We start from the raw sequence: 24613 nt of genomic DNA on the forward strand, positions 1-24613 counted from the left end.
TCGGCAATACAAAATAATTAGATCCGAGCAGTACACATCGAGCAACCCTAGTCCGCACGGCGCTACCCCTCTTCCCCGTGTCCTTCGTTTGCAAGATCCACTTATTATAGGAAGTAGAAGAAATCTGACAAAATTTAAATGTGCAAAAAACAAAATAATCCTGTCATTCATGAGAAAGTTGAAATATTTGACGATGAGAAGTACAACCATTCGCCACTTATTATAGAAAGTAAAAGACAACCGAAAAAATCAAATGTACAAAAAAGAAAATAATCTAATCATCCGCGAGGAAGTTCAAATACTTGACGATGAGAAGTATAATCATTTGGCACGATAAGTGCAATCACTTAGTATAGAAAGTACACGGAAAAAAGACAAAATCTAAATGTAGAAAAAACAAAAAAATCTCGTCATCCACAAGGAACTTCAAATACTTGACGGTGAGAAGTACATCTACTTGACGCTGAGAAGTACAAGCATTCGACACGAGCAGTACACCTGCTTAATACATGAAGTACAAGAAAACCAAGAAAATCCAAATGCACAAAAAACAATAAAATCCCGTCACCCGCGAGGAAGTTCATATACTTGACAACGAGAAGCAAACCATTCGGCACGAGCAGTACACCCACTTAATATAGGAAGTACATGAAACCCGACAAAGTCCAAATGTAGAAAAAACAAAATAATCTCGTCATCTGCGAGAAAGTACGAGCAGTGATTCCGAGAAGTACAGGCGGAGACAACAGGAAGTATAAGCGGTAATTACATGAATTAAAAGTGTTCAAAGAAAATACTCCCACATAAGTTCACATAGCAAAAAACAATAATAATCCCATCACCCGTAAAGAAGTTCATACACTTGACAATGAGAAGTACAACCATCCGACACGAGCAATACACCCACTTAATATAGGAAGTACAAGAAACCCGACAAAGTCCAAATGCAGAAAAAACAAAATAATCCCGTCATCTGCGAGGAAGTACGAGGAGTGATTCCGAGAAGTACATGCGGAGACAACAGGAAGTACAAGCGGTAATTACATGAAGAAATACCACCACATAAGTTCACATAGCAACGTTGTGAAGTTCAAATATTAAAATTCGGGAAGTGCAGAATCTCTTAAATAGAATATAGGGACAATCTAAAATTATCATTTCGAAGCACACATGCTAGTTTTTTTTGTAAAACACACTAGTATCAAAATAATCCCAGGAAGTACAACCACGAAGGCCAAGAAGTACAAGGACATGTCACGGGAAGTTCAGAAGAGCGTGGTTGTGCTGAGCATTTTGTGTGGTCGTGGATCTCAAAAGGACACCGTATGAGAAATTTATAGTCATTTTACTGAACACTTTCGTGAAACAACGCTGAGAAGTACAACCGCATTTCCGTAGAAGTGCAAGTGCGTGTCGAGGGAAGTTCAATGCTCTGGTTTTATGGGGCGGAAATCTATTGTGCAAATCTTATCGATTTGATCATCAAAGACTTCAGTAATTGTCACCAAAAGCTTTATATGGTAGAGTATATGTGTAATTTCATTACCTACAATATTTTACAACAAATAAATGGATCTAATCCATCAAAATCAAACCGTTATCCCACAAAATATACCGGAAACATGATTTCAAAACTTCTAAAATTACTTTCAAATCGTTTGGAGTTGGCAAAAATGGTAGATACGAAAAAGATGCGCCATTTTGAGACCTTTCCAACCGTATATCATTTGCATTGTTTAAATATACCACATGGAAATCGCGGGGAAAATCATTCGGTGCCCGTCACATAAAAAAGGCGGACAGTAATTCGTGTTATTCTATTAAACTGTAAAGAATTAGAGAAAACAATTGGAATAAGAAAGTTGCGCCTAGTCCATAGCTTTCCAACGCCATATCATTTGCATCATTCCGATATACGGTTGAAACAAACCATCCAAATTACTGTCCGCTCGTTTTTTGAGTACGTCCGAATTTCGGTATTTTCAAAATTGTCCAAAAACCGTTAGGATTTTGAAAAAACATAAAACATGAAAAGTTGCGCAATTTCATTATCTTTCCAACGGTATATCATTTGCACAGTTTCGATAAGCGATTCAAAAACCGAACTAAAAGTTCGTTTTCTGGCCATATAGAAGCGTTTTAGTATTTTTAAAATTAAATTTAAACCATGCAAAATCTGTGAAAAGTGTGAACATAAAAAAGTTGCGGTTTTTCATTATCTATCCAACGGTATATCATTTGCATAGTTCCGACAAATGGTTGGGAAACACGAAGTAGAATCAGTAGCTCTGAAGAAAATGGGAAGTACAACCTTGTGTCCAGGAAAGTACAAGTCGGTGCTCAGAATATTATTCTGCAACCGGTTGCGAGAATAGTGCTGGTATATATATATATATATATATATATATATATATATATATATATATATATATATATATATATGTCTGCTATTCTCGAATATCTCGAACCCTTTCTGAACTTCCCGGTACATGGATCTGAACTTCTTCCCTGAATATGAACTTCCCGACGGACTTCAATATTGTACAGGGCGAACTTCCGAAACTTGAGTCTAGTTTGAAGTGAACTTCAAAAAATATAGCGAACTTTCGTCGCATCTGAACTTCTCTGGAACAACTTGTGAACTTCTGGATGTTTCCAAGTGAACTTCTCGACGGAATACCAGAATTGCATGTCTGTGCGGACACTATTTTCTTGTTGATTTCCATACTGCTTATCGGATTGATACATACAATATACCGTTGGATTCGTACGGAAATTTCGCAACTTTTTCGTGTTCATTATTTTCCCAAATTCTGTATTGTTTAAAACTAATTTTAAATATACAAAACAACGTTTTCGCGGATTTATCTCTTTTCGTGTAGTTTTGGGGTTCTAGTTTTCAAACCATTTATCAGATTGATGCGTATGATATGCCGTTGGAAAGCTGATGAATACAGGCACCTTTCTCGTGAAGAACACTTTTCTAAATTCTTTACAATTTAAGAGCATATTTGAAAATACGTGATTGCTCTTGTCGAGCTTCTCAGTTTTTCGAACTGTTTTTTTGGATTATTTCCGAACCACTTGTCGGAATGTACCAAATGATATTGCGTTGAAAAGATATTGATTAGGCACATCTTTTTCATGTTGAATGTTTTTCCAAATTCTAAATAATTTTAGTTTAATTTTAGAAATACATAAAAGTGAAAATAACACCGACACGAGAACATTTCGAAATTGGCTCATCTAGATTGATTAGGTGTGGCATTGCGGTGTGTTAAGAGTATTAATATAGTTATATTAGTGCTAATTGTACGTGGAGTTGTTCAATTTACGCAATCGGTAGTCGTATGGATGGTTTCTATGTGTATGATTTCCGCCCACAAGTGTGTTAGCTGCTCGAATATGAAAGTGAACTTCCTGATATCTATTAGTGAACTTCCCATCGCGGTATAAAAGTTTCGGGCATGTTTAAATTGAACTTCCTACATGGTTCAAAGTGAATTGTCGCTCCGTTAAAAAGTGAATTCTAACAAAAACAAATTTCTGGCATGTGTGTGATGAACATCCTCCGCGTTGAAATATAATATTGACAAAAGACAAGTGAATGCACTGCCCGTGTGCTACAACACATTTTACACAACTTTATTATTCTGTGCGAAAACGAAATTTGTAAAATTTAAATCACAAACGTACACATTCAAGTTAGCAGTTCAAAACCAGTCTTAAGGTTCAGTATAAGTAGCACCTGGTTGCTACACATTTACTCGATGCACAAACTTCATGTCAAAGAAGTAAACTTTTCTTACGGTAGGCTGCACATATTTTTCACAAATAAGTGTACTGCTCCAACAGATACATAACAGTTAACTTAACACATAGCTTATATATAGAAATCATCCACCCCGCAGCACAAACATTGGAATTGAACTTCAGGAATAATTCATCTAGCAGACTCAAATGAAAATCCATCTAGCAGGGAAAATCTAAAGTGAAGCATCAGGATACATGAACATCAAGAATAGGAGAAGTGAACTCCACAAAGTAGTATAAGTAAACTTCATGCATCCCACATCATATTCCCATCCCAGAAATGCTCCTGCAACAGATGCCCCCACGACGTGAGGCTGTTGGGCATGACGACGCCATGGATACGGAGCGACCACCAAGCCGTGTCCACCCTGAAGCAGACGGGGCTGACACCACATTTATGACCTCGTCCTCTCCAGCATTGCCCCGTCGTGGTGGCGGCGCTTAGGGGAGTCCCTGTTGCATATACATGTAATGCTCGAACAATAAGATTGGACTTCCCAAATACCTAGCACCAAAGTTAACTAATTAGGTGAATAATAACTCGAAATATTGGATTATAATGAAAGAGCATAGTCGATCAGTAGTCCATAGCTCCGATCATATTTCGAGAAGTTCACCAATTATATTTGAGAAATACAATGACTAAATCTTCAAAAGTTCACATAAGTTGTCTTTCTGGAAATTAATACAAACTATTTCTTCTCAACAAACAGCTTATTTCTTCTTGTCAACAAACCTTAACTGCTGCCGAACAGTGAACTCCACACAATATAAAAGTTAACTTTGCTCCGAGAACAAAGTGAGTTCTATTTGTTTTATCAGCCACGCATCAACACATACATTTGCATTCCATGAACAATATTTTTATATATAAAAGTAACTACTGGTTTTTCTAAGATTGGATAACTAGAGCTAGTCATGCATGGATCAGCCATACTGCATATACATTTGTTTCTTACTACTACATCCATATGAATGGGATAAAGTGCAGGGAAACCCATAGCCATTCCAAATAATTATCTAGTAAGAACAATTTACTCACAACCCCATTGTACTCTCAAAGTGGAATTATGAATAACTAAGTTTTGTTCTCATGCGCATAAAACAAACAGGGGCACCAACTTCCAAGAAAGATAGAACAATCAACTAACACAGTAGAGTGGCGCAAGGAGTTCATAAAATTATAATCTTCCTTGTGGTAGGAGAAAGAGAAACGAGAAATATACCTCTCATTATGCTTATTGAAACGAGCTGCCAGGACCACCCGCACCCTCAAGGTATAGAAACACTACACATAGTTTTTTTAGTTCTTTGATCCATATATAAATTTATTCCCATATATTGTTGCTCTTTTGCTTATCCATTCAAATATCACACACAAGCATCCATTTATTCTGATGAAGAGAAACAAAAGCATTAATACTTAGGATGGCATCAATAATGTAAATTAGGTTAGCAGCTACAGCAGCGGTACCTACCGTTGGAAGGGCCTCACGCACCGCTTGCTCGCTCGACAATACCAAGATCTAGACGAGCCACCATACTACTACTGCTGAACAACTGATCTGCAACAGAACCAAACTGCACAAGGTAAACTCCCCTGGATGCTCATAGTGGACTTCCCAACCTAGTAAGGTGGTTACCAGAAGGAGACGCTGGCATAGCAACAGACCACAATCTAAGAAAATAAGAAAGATCAAACAACTTGTTACTGAACTTCCCATGACTACAGGCAGCCACCGCCACTGCTTATTCCATGGTGTCATCTTGAAGGCTTCTATTATGTGCCTTCCCATATGATAAAGAACAACGCCATGGTTGTAGCCTATAGATTAGTACAAAATAATAATTGAACTTTCCAATTGCAATAACTGAACTTCCTAAACAGAAAAATGAACTCTTCCTGGCCCATTATAATTCTATACTATATGCACACTATACTTCTCGAACAAACTAGACTCATAAAAAATGAACTTTGCACACAAACTGAACTTCCTGATAATGTAATTTGAACTTCCATAGAGACAAAAGACGGACTTTTATGCGAGGAAGATGTGAACTTGCCAACAAAATTAACGAGACAAAACCCTGGATAAAAAGAGGCAAACTTCAGGTACATATGAAGTGAACTCCTTGATTTAAAAATACTTCATGAACAAATGGGGGTTAAAGTGAACCATTTTGTAGTTCATTTACTGAACTTATGTTTCCAACATTTTAAAAGTGAACTTTGTGACAAGGAATAGTGAACTGCTAATTTAACTCTTAACAGAAAAGGTTAACTTCTCGCAAAATTTTACTAGCAAAAAAGGTGAACATCCTCCTCAGATGATTAGAACTTCAAGATTAAAAAAGTGAACCTCCCTCGAACGAGTGAACTGCCTAAAATGAACAAACTTCTCAATATAGACAAGTTTGCTTGTTTAGTTTCTGTGAGTTTAGAAATATGCAAAACTTACGAGTGAACTGTCTAAATATGCAAGTTTAGAATTAGCTTACGTGAGTTTAGCTTATTCAACACTCTTTCTAAACTGCAGAGGCTGCTCGACTTCCTGCACGAAAGAGGGGGTGAACTTACCCGGACCGAGGTGGTGCCAATGGAAATACGCAAACTTACTGTGTGAACTAATAAAACTTCTGTGACCAAAATAAATGGATTTCCTTCGTAGGCTGAAGTGAACTCCACAACAAATAAGATCAAACATTGGAGAGTGTTTAATTTAATCTCTCTTAGGCATAACAACAAATATGTAGAGGGCATATGCTATAGGTGAGAATTCATTAGCGAGAGCGAACGAACCGGCAGAGGAGGAGCAGCTGTGGTGTAGAAGCAGTACCTGTGCTTTAGATGATAGGCTTGAACACAGAGTGTCGGCGCACCTCTCCGCCCAACAACACCGGTGGCCCCTCTCCGATCTCCTATCGACCACCGCATGATGCAACTCAAAATCTGCCTGGTGCAGCTCACTGTGCAGCAATTCAGAGGCAACGCACGAAGCCAGACTCTCTGCCCTGCAATGTTGACTTTTACATCAATGTTCGTTTTACATATTTGAAAATAATTGAAACCAAACTTCGTACATAAAAAATGTGAACTTCGGAAGCCGAACTTCATTCATAAAAAAATGTGAGCTAGGAATATTTTATGAAATGATTCAACAATGATTTACCTAGCAAGAATTTACAATGTTTCTAAGGAATTTCAGAAGAAGTTGAGACTGGGACACCACATGAATTTGTAGTGGCAACACACTTGAGTCCTCATGAAAAAAGAAACAAGGCGATACATCTCTGAGTTCGGATACTAAATCCCTAGCATATAAGTTCAGAGGAGATAGTGTATTTGTGACAAACAACAACAAACTGAGCTGAACCATGGCTAACAGTGAACTGCACCAATACCAAATGTGAAGTACTTCTCATATTCATGTGAACTGTGGATGCCAAATAAGTGAACTTCCATTTCCAAAATTAAAAAGTGAACCACCCAGAACAGATAAATATCAATGCTAGATTTTCTATGGTATCAGCTTTCCTGTCTGAAGTACCCTCATTTTGATAACTGAATTCACACATAGATGAAGTGAACTTCTCGGCTAAAAAATAGATTATGCGAACTTCCAGAATGATAATCTTGAGCTCACATGCATATATTTAGTAAAATACTCTCACTACGTCATGCCAAGTCAATTTCTAAAAAAGGAAACTTCAATACGTCAGATAGTGAACTGCTGGAAAAATTCTAATAATTTAGCGCATTGATGCATCAGTTACTATTACCATGATTTTTTTTACTATGGTGTTTCCTCTCCGACAATGCTCTAACATTAATCTGGTTTAAACCAACTGAGCTAAGAGCAATCACCCATGCAATTATAATATTATCCAAAAAAAAGTTGTATATTGTGCTGGGTCATTATGCAGAATATCAAAACATGCACAAAGCGTTCAGTTTAAATGATTTAATTATGTCCCCACTATATGATTTTCATGTACTGAACCGGTCTAGAACACAGTGAACTTCTCTAGCATGTGCAAGAACAACATTTTGTAAATTATAGGAGCGTCAACACAGACAGGAAAATTATTGTGGACATTATTCTAGAAACATAGCACTTCCCGTTTAGAAATGGAAGCAAACATCTATGCGGCATAAATTCCGATTACCTTCAAAGCACATGGTGAGGAGGAGTGGGAGGATCCTCGGGGAGAGTTCGCATACGCACTCGGGGCGACTCCAGCTCTTCACAGTTCACGGTGGTGTGGACTCTTGACCCCCACACGACGCACATGGAGGCGCTGGTAATCAGGCGCATCACTAGAGAGCACAGGACGCCGCACTCCATTGAGGTCTGGAGATGGAGGTCTAGAGCAGCCATCATTGGTTTTCATAACATCGCTCCTACTCTGCACCCTCGAGCTCTGCAATACTGAACTTTCACATTGTGAGAAAGTTAAATTCCAAACAAAAATTGTGTGACCTTGCGAACAAAATAATTGACACGGCGAACTCCCAGGAAAAAAAATGTGCAAACTTCATGCATAGATCAAATGAACTACTCTGCTGAAATATATACATCAAGAATGATCTACATATCCAACAGCTTGTAATTTTTCCTGAAGGTGGCACTCAAGCTCCATCACCTGATCAATGTTTTTTGCTGGGTGCAATTGCAGCATTGGTGCGCTTAAGTAGATGTGAACTTCGCGAATTAAGAGATGTGAGCTTCACAGATTAGGAGAAGTGAGCTTCACGGATTAGAAGAGTTATTATTGAATACCATAGTTGTACGAAGTGCACAGACAACATAAAAGTGATCTTTAATCATGGACTTACTGAACTTCCCCTTAAAAATGAGTTTTCTGTGCGAAAGGAGTGAATTCTGTGTTTGAACAAAACAAAAACTTTTGTCACGTTGAAGAGCCTACAAACAGAACTTTGAGTGCCCAAGATCTGAACAATGTCAAAAAGTAAACTGAAATAAAACCAGATGCTTGCTAAAAAGATATAGTGTACCCCAGCTTTGATGTCTAGGCCATCTGTGGTGCCAGTATATTTAAATATATTTATTAAGTGCAGTGCCTCTAATGAAGTAAGGAAACACGAGCACCAGCATCGTAGGCTACAGCTCGTGCAGTTCACAGTTACACAAACATGAGTTCAGAGCAGCATGAACCATAGGAGGCACGCTTTGGATTCCGGAGGCACCCATCGTGGATGGCTGGGGGCTGGGGCACACGACTGCGAGTCTACAGAAGTTGCTCCTGTCTCTTAAGGAAGCTTGCCGTGAACAAGAGGGTGTACTAAAGGGCTAGCTTCATACCGGCTATATTTCTTTTGTGTTTAGAGATCATAGCACCTGGCGGCTTTTGCCAAGCCATTTTTTTGCTTGGTTTTCTGTCGTCGTGGTGAACGAGCAGATGCCATAGGATGGCTTAGATTGGGGCCGAATGGACGCAAGAGGATTCGGGGGAGGGTTTGTGATCAGGTGGGACGAGATTCCGGATGGTTTCCTCAAGAACTTGGCCAAGGCCAGAGGTTGAAGAAGAAAGACACAAGGAAGAACTCCCTCTAGATCACCATGTTCATTGATTCACACAAGTTACAGGTTCTGCACACTGATATCTCCTGTGGTCTCGCGCCTGTAGAGGCAGTACCCCCTCTCCTTATATAGGGGAGAGGGTGGCTTACAGAGCAAGAAACCCTAATGGCATCTTTGACTGGACAAACTACTTTACCAAGCTACTGTACAAAGCTACTTTAATCATGGGTGACGCCGGAGTCCTCTTTAATCAGAAATGCTGATGTCCACCGGCTTCTTTCATCGTCACCTCTCTCTTTGGCGCCGTGGCTCTGATTAAAGTCACTTTGCTTAGCTCATCCTTGTCTTCTTGCTCTGAAGGGAATCTTTGACCAGTCCTGCCGACAGGCCCTCCTTTCCGGTATCTTCTTTACCGGGTTCCGGCATACCCCTTTGGGGATACCGGCCTAGCTTCACTTAGCCTAAACTCATACCAGGCTTACGGTAAGAACATTAAACCGGTATCTTGATGGCTCAAACCATCCGGTTTGGCATGCCTTTGGCATACCGGGGGTTATCCCCCCAACATTAGTCCCCGAAGCTGGTATAGCCTGGAGGATCCTATCCTACAGACCATGCCAGGTTTTCATCTCTTTAAGATACCGGTTTAATCACTCATGTCTTGAGCTTGGTTCCGGCACCTTTACCCTTGTTCTTTTTCTTCTCTTTGCAAGGCACGTTCCGGCATCTCCCTTTTCCGGTATCATGTGTCTTTACTCCTCCCTCGGCGAAGTCGAGAATATCTCGGGCCCCGCGCCTGACAGAGACATGCGCACTGTGACTGTCGCGCCAGTGTCAGTTGTCATATCGCTTCGACTCCCGCGCGCTCATTTAATGCATCGCAGCGGATCCCACTACCCCCTCGGGATCCCGTGTGCGCCTCCGTGTGGCGTCCCACTTTCTCGCGTGTATCCCTTCGCCACGTGGCGGCCCAAGGCGCGAACCGTCGCGGGCCGCGAAGCGAACCGCCGCGGCCCAGCGGTTCCCTGCCCACTTTCTCTCTCCTTTATAAACACAACCGCCCCTTCTTCTTCATCTTCTTCGCATTCCTCATCCTTCGCGCACAGAGCTCCACGCCTTTGCGCCACCGCCGCTCTCCGTCCGCCGTCGCTCGCTCAAGCTCCTGCGCCCGGCGAACTCACGCCGTGCTTCCGCCGGACTTTGCTGCGCGGAAATCTTCAGCAGCGACTTCACCGCGCTCGCCGCATTTGCACTTCTTCGCGAGCTTCTCCGCCTCGCCGTCGACGGCGCTCGCCGGCGACCGTAGGTCTGCTCCACCGCCAGCAAACACTTTCCTCAGCGACTGCGCCGCTCAAGGTTGGTACCAATTTTACCTTACTCGCCGTTTGCTTGCTTTTCAGATCTTGGGTCTGCGGTGTTCTTATTTCTTCTTTTTCTTTGGTTTTCTTCTTACTCGTAGATCTTCACGCGGGGTTCAAGTCTGGGATTCCTGTTTTCTCGCCTACCTTTGCAATGTCTGACGAGGAATCTTCCTCCGCATCTTCTTCTTCCCTTTCTATCAAGCGCCGTAGACCATCTCCCGGTGAATCCACGGCTTCAGATCCGATGAGGACCGATTCCGGCAACCAGCAGGAATCCGGTAGCCTCCAAGAGTCCGGTGGCCACTTAGAATCCGGTAGCTTTAGCCAAGCTTCCGGTAGCCAAGAAGCGAGTAGCTCTGGCGAAGCATCTAGCAGCTCCAGCCAATCTTCCGGCGAGGAGCCTTCCCCAATCACCCGCGGAGCCTGGATGGGCTCCAATGTTACTGAGTTTGAGATTGATTGGTTGTACCGGTCTCGCCGGATTCCGGAAGGTGTCACTTGCCGGATTCCTGATGACGAAATCGAACCGGACCCCGAAGCCGATGAATATGTTGTTTTTCTTGCTCACTTTGAGCGTGGCTTCGGCCTTCCCGCCTCCCCTTTTTTCCGGGAGTTTCTAAACTTTTATGAACTCCAACCTCACCACCTTCCTGGCAATGCCATCTTCTACCTTTCTTGCTATGCCACCTTCATGGAGGCCTATATCGGCATTCGTCCCACTCGTGAGACGTTTGCCCGCTTCTTCAATTTGCGGATTAACTCCGTCCAGGGCAAGGAAATCCCTAAGCCCAAGCCGCCCGTGGAGTGCGGCTCTTGCATAATTGGCTCCCGCCAAGGGAGCACTTTTCTTAAATTTTCCGGCCTCGAGTCCTGCCGCGCCTGGCAAGGAACTTTCTTCTATGTGAAGAACAGCGGCCGCGCCAATCTTATCGATCTTCCTCCATATCGAGCGGGGCCCCCTAGCAGAACCAATTGGAGCTACAACCCGAAGACGGAACACGCCGAAACTAACCGGGTCGCCGGAGTCATGTCCGTGGCGTTCCACTTTTGGGCGTAGGGCAGAAGGTGCCCCAAGTCCCGGCCTTGGCGCTGGAATTCTGTGATGCGGCCAAGGAGGCCGGTGGCCTTCGTGGCGGCATCTTTGGCGGCCTTGGCGACGTGCAGCACCAAGGGCTGCTGGCCGCCGGAAGGGGCGCTGGAGGCCGTCGCCTTCCCCTTGATGAGCTTGGAAGGCTTGGGCGGCGGCGCGGTAGAAGCAGCCCCGGAAGTCTTGGGCGGCGGCGCGTTAGGAGCGGCCCTGGAGGGCTTGGCGCGAGGAGCGTCTGGCGGAGGCATGAGGATGGTTCGTGGAGAAGGGGGAGCGCTAGGAGCATCACCCGTGTTGGAGCCTTCCGGCGCGGAAGATTCCGGCGCGGAAGTTGTCTTTTCAGGAACGGGAGGAGCAGGAGGCTCCGCCCGCTTAGTATGCGGCTTCCGGCACCTGACCCTGTCGGGGACCGGTCTTCCGAGGAGCACTTTATGCGGCTTCGCAGCGCCGTGAAAGAGCTCGATAGCGCGTGGTACGACTCCACGAACAACTTGATGGTATGTTTTACTAACTTTTCTCAATCTTTACCGGTTTCTTCGTTTCCGGCTTTGTTCTATCTTTTCTTTAGTTTCATGCCGGTTTCTCTCTTGTCTATCTTCCCAGTCCCCGAGTTTTGTGGTGAGAGCGCAGCTCTTAGCACAAAACTTAACTTAAAAACTTAGCGTGAAACCGGCACTGCCAGTCCCCGAGTTTCGGGTTAAAACACCTTCTTCTTAGCACACAACTTACCTTAAAAACGCGCAAAACCGGCACTGCCAGTCCCCGAGTTTCGGGTTAAACACCTTCTTCTTAGCACACAACTTACCTTAAAAACGCGCAAAACCGGCACTGCCAGTCCCCGAGTTTCGGGTTAAGAACTTTGTTCTTAGCGCAAAACTGAACTTACTTCTTTTTTCTTGAACAGCTCACGGCTGACGCTCGGAAGGCCCTCTTCGAGGAGCTTCTATGGGAGCATCGGGAGCTCGCTGAGGCACATGATAAGTGCCAAGGTAAGTTTTTGTTCTACCGGCATCTTCGTTCCCGGAAACCTTTTTTCCTTGTGACATTTACAATTTCTGTTCAACAGTGATTCCGGAAGCTTCCATCGATGCTCTCAAAGAGCAGCTCGCCGCCGCCCAACGTACGATTTTCTCCTTTCTCCTTTGAACTTGGTTTCTTTTCCATTTTTACTAGCATAACCTTGTTAACATCTTCCTTTCCGGTTACAGGGGAGAAGGACCAGCTCATCCGGCAGCACCAGGAGGAGCTGAACGCCCACAAAACCAGCTACCAGGAGCTCAAGTCTCAGCTTATTCAGCTGGGGCTTGACCATGCCAAGGCCCTCAAAGCCGCTGAAGTGAACGCAGCGGCCAAGTTGGACGAGGCTCTGGAGGATGCCTGCAATGCCACTGTGGTATTGCGGGCTGAGCTGGAGGAGATGGCCAAGGCCCGGAAGGGTGCTGAGGAGAAGGCCGCGCGGCTGGAGGAGGAGCACAAGGAATGCAACCAGTTGATCCTGCAAACAGACACACTTGCCTACCGTGAGTCGTTTTCTTTTTCATACTTTGACTACTGCACACGAGCCTTTTCTTCCGACCCCATTTTCTTTCCGTTGTCTTTCCTTCCGGTCTATTTTTCTTCCGGATTCTTTTCCTTCCGGTCTCTTTTTCTTCCGGATTCTTTTCCTTAATCTTGTTCTTTCTTCGCACAGGCCTCTTTCCGGACTCACAGAAGTACGCCGTCAAGAAGGTCGACGCGCGCCGCAAGGACCAAGGCCGAGCAGATCTTACCGTGCCATGGACGCCCAACGACCATCTGGTCGCGCTTAACGCGCGGGTGTCCCACATGCGCGCCATAGACCGCAATCTATCGGACATCCCTGATGTAGCTACCCAGCTCTTCAGGACTTTATGGCCTGCCGAGGAGGTGCCGGACACCTTCTCCCTTATCAGCGATCGTCTCAAGGGCGCCGGCAGGAGAATTCGTGAGTGGCAGTGTTCTGCTGCCCGCGCTGGAGCGGACTCCGCCCTCCGCGTCGCTTGTTCCTGGTACCCGGAGCTCGATCTGGACGCCCTTACCGGCGTGCGTGAAGACGCAGAAACCGATCTGGACCCGATCCTCACCGCTAAGCGGTAGGATCGCGCGTACCACATTGCGGAGTATGCCGACATGCGCACCTTCATCCCTCTCCCTCCTGACGTCAAGGACTATCTCGACGAGGAGGAGGATGAAGCCGAAGAAGAGCTCCTGGACGACGCTGATGCTGGCGATGCTCCTCCGGAAGCCCCTGCTGCGTGATGATTCTCTGTGAAATGTTTGCCTGCTATGTCTGTTGGTCCTGCTTGCTTTAAGACAATATTTGTTAAATTCTACCCCGGTATGCCGGGGTCTATGATGTAAAACTTTAAATCTGCTTTTGGTTGTGGTACAACATTTTAAGCCGGTAAGTTATACCGGTAGCTAAGTATTTCTAAGTTTGCCTTAGCATATTTGCTTTCGGTTCTGTTTTTATCCTGCACTGCAAAGATTTCCCAATTGTTTCCGCATCCAACTTGATGCATACTTGGTTCTTTTGCCTTGGCTCTGCCTGCCTTCTCTGGGCGTTCTTTGGCGTATGAGCACAAGGTTCTTTCACCAAACAAGCATCTTCTTGAACTTAGAAATAACTTTGAAATTTTGCAAAAAACCGGTTTAACCGGGGTTAGTTAAATTTTCCGGATTGTTCTTTCCTGCTCTCCCTCTTCGCAGTTCATGTGCTTATCTCCTACCGGTTTATCTTGCTTGCCATGAAGCCGGTTTGCGGACAGCAGCAGAGTCGAAGACTCCGGTAGGATTTAGCACACTACTAAACCGGAAAGAAAAAACATTCAATAAGCAACCGGTAAACTGAAAAAATAAACAAGTTACATGCAACTTAAGTTGGGGTAGTCCCCGAGATTCATTCAAGGTTCCGGCATCTTTTATTCATAGCATATAAGGTACAAAAAGGAACTTCTTACACCACCACTTCAAGAGTAGAAAGGACGCAACAGAGCTACGTTCCATGGACGTTTGCTCTCCTCTCCGGACCTGTCCGCCTTTCCTTTCTTCCACTCCTGCGCATCGATTAAGTAGTATGCATCATTGTGAAGCACCTTGCTTACAATGAAGGGACCTTCCCATGGTGGCAAAAGCTTATGCCAGCCTTCAGTGCGCTGCACTAGGCGAAGCACAAGATCTCCTTCCCGGAAAACTCTCGGGTTAACCTTCCGGTTGTGATAGCGTCTTAGGTTTTGCTGATAAATGGCTGTTCTTGCCAAAGCTAGCTCTCTTGCTTCTTCTAGCAAGTCCACATCATTTTCTCTGGCCTCTTTGACCTCTTGTTCAGTATAGAGCTGTACCCTTGGTGAATCATGAATGATGTCGGTTGGTATGACCGCTTCTGCTCCATAAACCATGAAGAAAGGAGTGTATCCGGTAGACCGGTTTGGAGTTGTTCTTATACTCCACAGAACTGATGGTAGCTCATCGAGCCAACATCCCTGTGACTTTTCCACTGCATCAATGAGTCTAGGCTTGATACCGGAAAGCACCAAAGCATTCATTCTTTCCACTTGGCCATTGCCTTGTGGGTGTGCCACTGAGCACAAATCCAACCGGATGTTGTTGTCCTCACAGAACCTTTTGAACTCACCTTGAGCAAAGTTGGTTCCATTATCAGTGATGATGCTATGCGGGTATCCATACCGCAAAATGACATCCTTTAGGAATTTCACCGCTGTATGCCCATCACACTTTGCGATAGGTTTTACTTCTAGCCATTTGGTGAACTTATCCACCATGACCAAGATATGTGTCATGCTGCTTCTTGCAGTTTTGAATGGGCTAACCATGTCAAGGCACCAAACGGCGAAAGGCCATGTTAACGGTATTGTCTTTAAACCGGATGCTGGGGTATGATTTTGCTTGGCGTACCTCTGGCAGCCGTTGCATTTTCTTACCAAATCCTCGGCGTTCTCCAAAGCAGTGGGCCAATAAAACCCATGCCGGAATACTTTTGCTACTAGCGCCCTTGATGAAGCATGGTGCCCACATTCTCCTTGGTGAATTTCCTCAAGCATTTCTTTCCCTTCTTCTGGTTCCACACATCTTTGAAGGACACCGGTAACGCTTCTCTTGTACACCTCACCGTTGATGAATGTGTAAGCTTTGGACCTTCTTTGTATCCTCCTTGACTCGTTTTCGTCAGCCGGCAAGGTGCCGTTGATCAGGAATTCCTTAATAGGTTTAACCCATGACGGTATCTCTCGAACCAAAAATACCGGTGCATCTATCTCCATGCTATCTACCAGCATCATTTCTTCCGGTACGGGTACAGCAGTCCCCGAGCTTACCGGAGCAGTCCCCGAGCTTGCCGGAGCAGTCCCCGGGTTCCCTTCATCGATATCCATGGGCACCACATGTGACTCCGGTACAAAAATTGATTCCGATTCCGGGCTCGGTTTGATCGATGATACTCTTAAGTGAGCCAAAGCTATTCCGGGAGGAATTTCTTGCCTGGATGAGCCCAGCTTGGACAAAGCATCCGCGGCTTCATTTTCCGCGCGTGGCACATGGTGAAACTCACAACCCTCGAAGAATCCGGCAATTTTCTGCACGTGAAACCGGTACGAGGCCATATTGGCATCTTTTGCATCCCAATCTTCGGAACACTGCTGTACCACAAGATCTGAATCTCCGTAGCAAATGATCCGGTGTGCACCGATTTCTTTTGCGACCTTAAGCCCATGGATCAAAGCTTCGTATTCAGCGACATTATTCGATGCCCTGAAATGCACTTGCAAAACATACCGGAGGTGGTCTCCTTTTGGTGAAGTAAGCACCACACCGGCACCTAGACCCTCCTTGAGCTTGGATCCATCAAAGTGCATTTTCCAGTATTCTATCCTTTGATCTGGCGGTTTGTATTGCATCTCCGCCCAATCAACGAGGAAATCAGCTAAAGCCTGTGATTTTATGGCATCTCTTCTTTCATACACCGGCACGTATGGTGATATCTGGATCGCCCATTTTGCAATCCGGCCGCTGGCGTCTTTGTTGCACATGATATCGGAGATTGGTGCTTCACTCACCACCTTCATGGGGTGCTCCTCAAAGTAGTGCTTGAGTTTTGTGGCGGCCATGTACACGCCATAGGTCATTTTTTGGAAGTGAGGGTAGTTTTGTTTCGAGAGGGAGAGCACCTCGCTCAGGTAGTATACCGGCCTCTGGACGGTTTTTCCTTCCTCTTCTCTTTCAACTACAACCACTTCACTCACAACCGGGTTTGTTGCCGCTATGTATAACAGCATAGGCTCTCTCTCTAGAGGTGAAGCCAGTATGGGCGCTGTGGCTAGCATTGTTTTTAGCTCTTTAAACGCTGCGTCTGCCTGAGGGGTCCAGACGAACGTGTCAGATTTTTTCATGAGAGCATAGAGTGGTAGAGCTTTTTCTCCCAACCTGCTTACAAACCGGCTTAGCGATGCCAAGCTTCCGGTAAACTTTTGCACATCTTTTAACTCTCTAGGGACAGCCATTCTTTCTATTGCCCGGATTTTTACCGGATTAACTTCTATGCCCCGGCTTGATACCAGGAAACCGAGCAGCTTGCCGGCAGGGACACCAAAGGTGCATTTTGCCGGATTGAGTTTCATCCGGAACCGTCTTAGGTTATCGAATGTTTGCCGGATGTCATCGATTAAGGTGTTCTTTACCTTGGTTTTTATCACAATGTCATCCACATAGACTTGCACATTCTTTCCGATTTGATCAAACAAGCATTTTTGCATACAGCGCTGGTACGTTGCACCGGCGTTGCGCAAACCAAAAGGCATAGTGACATAGCAATAAGCCCCGTGCGGGGTAATGAACGCAGTTTTTATTTGATCTTCCTTTTTCAAGGGAATTTGGTGGAAACCGGAATAGGCATCCAAGAAGGACAACAATTCACACCCAGCAGTTGAATCAATCACTTGATCGATTCGTGGCAAAGGAAAAGGATCTCTTGGGCAAGCCTTGTTTAGGTTGGTGTAGTCGATGCACATGCGCCACACCTTCGGAGCTTTTGCCTCCAAGTTCTCATCTTTCTTCTTTTCAACCATTACCGGATTGGCCAGCCACTCTGTGTGCGTGACCTCCACAATGAACCCGGCAACGAGCAGCTTTGTCACCTCTTCTCCTATGATTTTCCTTCTATCTTCAGCGAACTGGCGCAGTGGTTGCCGCACCGGCTTGGCATCTTTCCGGACGTTCAAGGAGTGCTCAGCCAGCTCCCTCGGAACACCTACCAAATCATCAGTTGACCAGGCAAAGATATTCCGATTCTCACGGAGGAAGCTGACGAGCGCGCTTTCCTATGCTTGATCAAGCCCGGCACCGATACGAACGGTGCGCTCTGGGTAAGCCGGATCCAGCACGATGTCCTTTGTTTCATTTGTTGGCTTGAATGCCGGCGAGCCCATGTTTTCACTCATTGCTGCTAAGCTCAATTGTGAGGACTGAGCCAGCGCAACAGCTGTTTGCATTCTTTTCTTTTCCTCCGCGATCACCAGTGATTCCGCTAGGTTCGATCCGGCAGATGCAGTTTCCAGTGAGACCTTATAGTTTCCCACCACAGTCAATGGTCCACGAGGTGCCGGCATCTTCATCTTGAGGTAAGCCGTATGAGTTGTGGCCATGAAGGCTGCCAACGCCGGTCTCCCAAGCAATGCATGGTAGGGACTGTCTAGATCCACCACCTCAAACTCAACATTTTCAACCCGGCAATTGTCACGTCCTCCAAATGCCACGTCCACCCGAACTTTTCCTATCGGGGCACAGGACAGGCCGGGAACGATCCCGTGGAACGTTGTGCGCGTCGGCTGAAGCATGTTTTCTGTTATGCCCAACGTACGCATGGTGTGCTTGTACATGATGTTTATGCTGCTGCCATTGTCTATCAGCACCTTGCTGAATTTTACTCGCGCTTGCGGCCCTTTCATGATTGGGTCCACAACAAGAGCATATCCACCCGGATTCGGCATGATCTTAGGGTGATCCTTGAATGACCAGGTAATTTCCTGATTTGACCACAGCATGTACTTGGGGACTGCCAGCATCACAGCATTGACCTCCATGGAGCGGCGGTGCACACTTTGCCTGTCTGTTGGCTCAGTGACAAAGACAACACAGCACAGATGCGGGTCTTCATAAACATTCCGGCCTAAAGGTGCCGGTGGAGGTGGTTGATCATCTTGCTCCACCCGGTTAACTTGCTGGTACTGCTGCCGGTTTGGCTGCACCGGTAAGGCGTTTGCCCCGGTAAGTGGCGGTGGTGGTGGTAGCTGTTGTTGCCGCGGCATGTCTTGCGGTGGCTGCGCATCTTTTACCGTTCCCTTTTGCATCAAGTACTTGGTCCAGGTACAATCCTTCGTCAGATGGTTTGACGGGTGTGCCGGATTCGGTGTGTGCCACCGGCAAGGTTGATCCATGGCGGCTTCCATGGTGTATTTTGCGGGTTCTTGCCAGTTTCTTTTCTGGACCCAGGGTTTCTTTTCCACCCATTGTTTCTTAGGACCTGCCCATGGCTGGGATCCGGTTTTTTGCCTCTGACTGCCGCTGGCCTCAGAGTTTTCCTGCACAGCAGCAACTTGCTGCGGACCGTACCTTCGATCCGGAAAATCTTCCCTCCTTTTGTTATTCCGGTTGTCCCGGTGTTGCTCGTGCCGCAGCTGTTCCGGCTCAGGTTGTACTGCCGGCTACGTTGGGTCTCCCAACGCATAGCTATCCGCCACACGTATCATCTCTGCCAACGTTGTCGGCATGTTGCGCTGCAACTTTTGCCACAACGGTGAACCTCTTCTACATCCACTGCTAAACCAAGCAATGGCTTGTGCCTCGATTACCCCTTCACAGGAGTTCCTTGTAGTGTTCCACCGGGCCAGATAATCCCGGTCTGTTTCGTTCGGGCGCTGCACGCACAGAGCAAGTTGCTGCGGCCTGTTTGGCCTCTGATAGGTGCTGCTGAAATTGCTCACAAAAGCCTCCTCAAAATCCAGCCAGCCATTTATGCTTCCTGCCGGCAAGTTGTTTAGCCAGATTCTTGCCGGTCCAACCAAAAACGATGGTATGATCCTCACGGCCCAACGCCGGTTTCCTCCTCCTGCTACGGTTCCTCCACCGCCTGCAACATATACCGCGGTCACGTAATCCGCGAGCCAATCTTCCGGCTTCGTGGTGCCATCGTATGTTTTTGTGTCACGAGGCAACATAAAGTTGCGAACTGGTGGTTTTTCTTTCATGATCCTTGGGCCAAAGCACTTTGGACCTGGAGGACCTTCCTCCTCGATCATTTCCGACAGGTACACTCTATCCAGACGGTGCCTTGCATCCCGTTCCGGTAAGTATCTCTCTCCCAAACGTTCTCCCAATGGGTTCCGGTATGCTGCCGGTCTTGCAGAATCAGCTTCATCATAACATTCCGGTACCGCGGCCCTTGCCTGCCGGTACCTTGGGGGATCTATTTCCTCCTCATCGTACGCTGCCCTTGCAGCTCGATAATTTTGCCCGGTCTCGTATCTACCGGCATGATTGTTTCCGGCATAGCCGCCTCTGGCGTAGCCTCGCTCTGCCCCTTGGCCTTTTCCACCGGCATCATGTTGCCCGGCTTGTTGCTTTCCGGCAAGAACCGGATCGTACACAGTCATCTGCTGCGCATTCACTTCTTTTTCTCTTCTCCTGTCCGGATGGGGGGACGAAGCCTGCCCATGGGACTTGCTACCGGCATTCTTTGTTGAACGCGCGGATTTTGAGGCCGCTGCCTTGTTCAGCTTAGCCAGCTGCTCAGCGTTCTGCTGCTCAATAGTTTCCAGCAGCTCTCTAACACGCTCTTGCTGTTTTGCCAAAGCCTCTCCGGAAAGCGACTCGCATAGTTCTACCGCAGCTTTAGCAGCTTTTATAGTTTTATCCGGGCTGCTATACTTAGGCTTTTCCACTATGCTAACAGATGCAGAGGTGCTCTTGCCGGCATGAATCTCTTTGCGCAAATCTTGTTCTAGGTTGCGAGCTTTTAGCCGGTTTTCCGGCATCCTAGCAGCATGCGCGCTAACAGAAGCAAAGCCATGGGCAGCGTTATACTCACGTACGGTTAGGTTCAGCTCGCGCTGCGCCCTGACGATGTCTTTGCCGCTCTCAAGCATCTTCTGGCGCTGCGCCTCCAGCTCCGCCTGAGCCACTGCCGGGTCGATGTTCTGCGCGATGGGGGTGGCGAGGACGTTCATCGCCGCCTGCAGCGGTGTTTCCGGTGGCGCGGATGATGCTCCCGCTGCGCCTGTGCCGCGCTCCAGCGGTGGCTTAGCCGCACGGGTCGAAACCGCGCGACCAGCACCTTCAGCCGCAACCTCCTTTCCTGCACCAGCCACACCGGTCATCATTACCTCGACGCTGCCGGCGGCGCGACCAGCACAGAGCCATCTTGGCGGGTCCGGTGCCACCAGCACCGGCGAGAGGCGCTGGCGCACAGGAACGGTGCCGAGGTAGACGCGGTGGCTGCCAAACTCGATGATGCGGCCGTTCTTGGAGAAGACGCCGCCGTTGGCGAAGCAGCCCGCGTTGTCGTTGATGAAGTCCATGGCGTAGATGCGCTGCACCAACGCGGACACCGTACGCTCGCCGGAGATCTCGAGGACGCCCGCCCGAATATGAACTCCATCAAGCGCCACTTCATGCCCCACGGTGGGCGCCAACTGTCGTCGTGGTGAACGAGCAGATGCCATAGGATGGCTTAGATTGGGGCCGAATGGACGCAAGAGGATTCGGGGGAGGGTTTGTGATCAGGTGGGACGAGATTCCGGATGGTTTCCTCAAGAACTTGGCCAAGGCCAGAGGTTGAAGAAGAAAGACACAAGGAAGAACTCCCTCTAGATCACCATGTTCATTGATTCACACAAGTTACAGGTTCTGCACACTGATATCTCCTGTGGTCTCGCGCCTGTAGAGGCAGTACCCCCTCTCCTTATATAGGGGAGAGGGTGGCTTACAGAACAAGAAACCCTAATGGCATCTTTGACTGGACAAACTACTTTACCAAGCTACTGTACAAAGCTACTTTAATCATGGGTGACGCCGGAGTCCTCTTTAATCAGAAATGCTGATGTCCTCCGGCTTCTTTCATCGTCACCTCTCTCTTTGGCGCCAGGGCTCTGATTAAAGTCACTTTGCTTAGCTCATCCTTGTCTTCTTGCTCTGAAGGGAATCTTTGACCAGTCCTGCCGACAGGCCCTCCTTTCCGGTATCTTCTTTACCGGGTTCCGGCATACCCCTTTGGGGATACCGGCCTAGCTTCACTTAGCCTAAACTCATACCAGGCTTCCGGTAAGAACATTAAACCGGTATCTTGATGGCTCAAACCATCCGGTTTGGCATGCCTTTGGCATACCGGGGTTATCCCCCCAACATTTTCCAATGCAACTTTTGCGGAAATTCATTGCCAAAACAAATAACTAACATACAATCAGATTGTACATGCTTCATAGGCAATGCAGATTAATGGACATGTATCCCTACGTTAAATAAAGTGAACTTTTTAGATGCATACCAAGTGAACTGACAGAAAAACTTAAGTGAACTTTTATATGCATACTAAGCGAACTACTATATGAAAAAGATAAGTTCTACAAAAATGATAACTCCTCACAAACAAATTGAACATCTACTTTGCTATAGTCAGGCACAAATAAACACATGCATATGCCGTCTTTCTTTCTTTTTAAGTGACCTTCTACTTTGTTTTTCATAATTGAAGTGGATTGCTCAAACATAGACAACGACTGCATCAGTGGCAGCATTCGGCGGAGGTTCTAAAAAGTGAGGAGGGCTGGCCAAGCATGCTGCCAAGGCAAGAATCAGTAGTTCAACTATGAACTAGTGGTAGTTCTGATTTAAAACACCATTAGTTCAGAACCATAACAACATAATTCTTCACCCTATTCTGCAATGAAAGAAATCCTTGGTACAACATTGAGAGAAGCTCACTCTTGTTGCAGCAGGAAACTTTTCTGAGAAGCTGACTGAACTTTCTAAAAACAAATAAGTGAACCTCTCCACAACAAACAACAGCCACAGCCACAGGTGAATTGATTTCTCTGTGTACTGATGGAGATGCTAATATTTCTAGATTGGGCTGACACTGAACTTCTGGCAAATTCGAGATGAACTTCATGTATTTTTATAGCTGAATGTTTTCTTCAATCATCGCTGCCTATGGATAAAAAAGACAAAATCCAAAGTGAACTTTCTCTTTGTGAACATATTTAACATCTACGTTTTCTTATAGTCAGACACGCATGAGAAGACATAAATGTACTGTATTTTTGCCCAGGCTTCGTTAGCTTTTGCCTAAATAACAGAGAACAACAAACGGACAGTAAAGGGAGAGATAGTACAGTACAGTCTAGTACGTACCAACAGCAGCAACGTAGCAGTTCAGCTAGCACGGATTTGAAATCCACGTATCAGGAGAACTGAACTCTAAAGATTGGGAGAACTAAACTTCACGCGTCCCTCGGTCCGCCCTTCGTGTGACCGCGGCAGTCAGGCTGGACGGCGCGGTGGATAGGGGCGACCGCGGGGCGGCGGCGATATAGGAGGCGCGCAGCGTCGAGTACAGGAGGCGCGCGTCGGCGGGTCTAGGAGGTGCGCGTCATCGGGTAGGAGGCGCGCGGCGGCGGGGATCTAGGAGGTGCGCGGCGGCGGGGTCCAGGAGGCGCGCGGCGGCGGGGTCCAGGAGGCGCAAACTTCCTATTCTTTGATTATGTTGGCTGCTTGTTTCGACAAAAACATAGAGAAGTAAACTTCACTTTTACACCAACTCACTGTGATCCTTTAATTTGTTTCATAGGAGACTTGACTAACCTGCTTCACATCACGGCACTGCCTTTTGCTGAGGACTCGACTGCCCGCCCGTATACTGCAGCTCTCCCGGCCACGAGCTTTTGTGCGTAGCAAAGGACAAAAATAGTAGCACACACCAGGTGCATCCCGATGAAGGCGATTAGACTCCATTGGATGGTCATGGTCAGGATCTTTATCTGTAATCCAAATGAAAACAGTCAGCTTTGCTAAAAATGCATAACCATGATTAAATTAATATAATCGCAAGCAATAATGCAGCCAAAGCCCGATAATGTCAAACTCTTAAGCTACTCTATCATGGCATGAAATGAAACTACTGCTAGGTACCTGGTACAAGTGAATGCAAATTCTGGTATCTTCAAGTATAAGAATATTCCAGAGCTCGACAATTTACTTTTCAATTATGAAGTTCAAGCAGCATTAGTTTTTACTCTGTTTAATTTGCTCAAAAATAGCTAGCTGATTATGAATTGAATTGTTCCGATGACAAAACTGAACTTCGCTTTCGGACGAAGCGAACTCTGCCCAATAAATATAGATCATTTATCTGCATTTTTCTCTAAAAGTGAGCTTCTCCAATAAATAAAAATGAACTTCAGAATCAACACTACATTTTTCTCTGCATGTTTTGTGCCTATTTTTTTAAATGATAGCTGCAATTTTGTTTTAGTTTTAGTAGCAATTGCCATTTTATACTGAACCGGCCATATGGAAGAAGTGGACTTTACGTTAAGGGAAACATGAATTCTGTATCGTATCATTGCTGCTTATTAACTACAAATCGTCATCATTTTATTGCTGCTTATTAACCTTTTTCCGATGTTGATGTGATTAACCAAATAGAAAACAGATGTACTAGCATATATCCATTTTTATCAAATAAGATTCTCCGCAATCTGCGCTGCTTCACATTTACATATGTG

General features: G+C 46.0%; 2 long non-coding RNA genes across 3 annotated transcripts; both read right to left on the bottom strand.

Annotated features, from left to right (window-relative positions):
* Window positions 1-3890: 3890 nt before the first annotated feature.
* Window positions 3891-5079, bottom strand: LOC124680877. Its single transcript, XR_006995610.1, has 2 exons — window positions 5040-5079; window positions 3891-4266 (listed from the first exon to the last, which is right to left on the bottom strand). It is a non-coding gene; the product is annotated as an uncharacterized LOC124680877 (long non-coding RNA).
* Window positions 5080-6767: 1688 nt separating this feature from the next.
* LOC124680878 lies at window positions 6768-23311 on the bottom strand. 2 transcript variants are annotated; one of them, XR_006995611.1, is made up of 3 exons: window positions 23241-23311; window positions 7981-8243; window positions 6768-6825 (listed from the first exon to the last, which is right to left on the bottom strand). It is a non-coding gene; the product is annotated as an uncharacterized LOC124680878 (long non-coding RNA). The 2 variants fall into 2 exon arrangements; XR_006995612.1 differs by having other exon boundaries at window positions 7981-8235; window positions 23241-23305.
* Window positions 23312-24613: the final 1302 nt, after the last annotated feature.

Source organism: Lolium rigidum, unplaced genomic scaffold (assembly GCF_022539505.1).
Source record: "Lolium rigidum isolate FL_2022 unplaced genomic scaffold, APGP_CSIRO_Lrig_0.1 contig_30298_1, whole genome shotgun sequence".
NCBI lineage: Eukaryota > Viridiplantae > Streptophyta > Magnoliopsida > Poales > Poaceae > Lolium > Lolium rigidum.